Below are 2,209 nucleotides of genomic sequence, written 5' to 3' on the forward strand. Positions count from 1 at the left end.
AAAGAGAGAGAGACAGAGAGCACCAGCTTGGGGAGGGGCAAAGGGAGAGGGAGAGAAATCCTCAAACAGACTCCCTGCTGAATACAGGGCCTGACATGAGGCGTGATCCCACAACCCACGAGATGAAAATAAAAGTTGGATGCTTAACCTACCAAGCTACCCAGGCACCCCATCTTAATCATTTTTAAGTGTACCATTTAGTAATGTTACATATATTCACATTTTTGTACAACTGATCTCTAGAACTTTCTCATCTTGTAAAATTGAAACTCTATACCCATTAAACTCTATATCCATTAAACTCTATATCCATTAAACATTAAAATCTTCCCTCCTGTACCCCTTGGAAATCACCCTTCCTTTCCACTTTCTGTTTCCATGATTTTGACTACTCAAGGCATTTTATATGAATGAAATAATCCAGTATTTTTCTTTTTGTGACTCGCTTATCTCATTTAACATAGTGCCCTGGCAGCTTACATGTATCATGTGACCAGATTTCCTTCTTTTTATGGCTGCATTTTTCACTCTATGTATATACCATATCTTCTTTTTGTTTTTTTAAGAGAAATTTTCCTTTTTTTTTTTTTAAGATTTTATTTATTTATTTGACACAGAGAGAGATCACAAGTAGGCAGTAGGCAGAGAGGCAGGCAGAGAGAGAGAGGAGGAAGCAGGCTTCCCACTGAGCAGAGAGCCTGATGCGGGACTTGATCCCAGGACCCTGGGATCATGACCTGAGCCGAAGGCAGAGGCTTAACCCACTGAGCCACCCAGGCGCCCTGAAATTTTCCTTTTTTAAAAAAGATTTTATTTATTTATTTAGCAGAGAGAGAGAGACAGCAAAAGAGAACACAAGCAGGGGAAGTGGGAGAGGGAGAAGGAGAAGCAGACTCCCTGCCAAGCAGGGAACTCAATGCGGGGCTCCTTCCAGGACCCTGGGATCATGACCTGAGCAGAAGGCAGATGCTTCAGCAGACAACTGAGCCACCCAGGTGCCCCTGTTTTTCTTTTTCAAGACTATTTGGCTATTTGGCATCTTTTGTGGTTCCATACAAATTTTGGAATTGTTAGTTCTAGTTCTATGAAAAATGCTGTTGGCATTTTGATAGAGATGGACCTCCTATATTGTTTCATAGTGCCCTCTCCTCAGCACAAACACTGTTTGCATTCAGAGTGAGGATGAATAGTAAGTAGATGGTGTGGAGGTTACTGTGTTCAGGGACACAAGCCGAGTCCATACGGGGACTAACTTCATGCCTGACCTGGAGCTTTCTTCATTTGAGTGAGGCCCATGTTCCCACCTGCAAAGGATTTGGGTGTGTTGGCTCATTCTTTCTAATTCTTCATATTCAGGAAGTGGTAGTTTCATTTAGGTATTGTCTAGGACAATTATTAACTAATTATAGTCTTCCCAATTAACTCACCATTTCCAAAGGTGATCTCTTTCCCCTCACAAGACTATGACTTATTGTTTTAAGGCAGGGTTATGACTTACACTTACTCTTGACTCTCTGTGCCTAGCCTAGTGCTAGAATGAAGGTACTTCTGGAAGAAGTGAGGAGATTGAGAAGGTAGCCCTTTAAGAGGAAGATGTATGGAGTTTGGCACTGCATTTGGGAACAAATACTGCCAGCATTATTGAGACATGTGAGCATCGTGACCTTTTTAGCCCAAAGTCATACAGACACATGGTTTGAGCTGGGTATTCACACATTTATGCTTGGCGGGTTGTGTGATGTGAATGTACTTTCTGCTCAACCAAGCCCTTTTGCGGCCTGCTAGGACAGGTGGCCTGACAACAACTTTGTTTTCTTGGGTGGGGTAATTTCCTGGTGTTTCACTCAAAAGCTGTCAACTTTGATTTTAGTGATTGAGGCTTATCTTGGCACCTTTTTTTTTAACTTTTTTTTTAACTTTTTTATTTTTTATAAACATATATTTTTATCCCCAGGGGTACAGGTCAGTGAATCGCCAGGTTTACACACTTCACAACACTCACCAAAGCACATACCCTCCCCAATGTCCATAACCCCACCCCCCTTCTCCCAACCCCGCTCCCCCCAGCAACCCTCAGTTTGTTTTGTGAGATTAAGAGTCACTTATGGTTTGTCTCCCTCCCAATCCCATCTTGATTCATTGATTCTTCTCCTACCCACTTAAGCCCCCATGTTGCATCACCACTTCCTCATATCAGGGCGATCATATG

Source organism: Mustela nigripes, chromosome 2 (assembly GCF_022355385.1).
Source record: "Mustela nigripes isolate SB6536 chromosome 2, MUSNIG.SB6536, whole genome shotgun sequence".
In the NCBI taxonomy this organism is placed as follows: Eukaryota; Metazoa; Chordata; class Mammalia; order Carnivora; family Mustelidae; genus Mustela; species Mustela nigripes.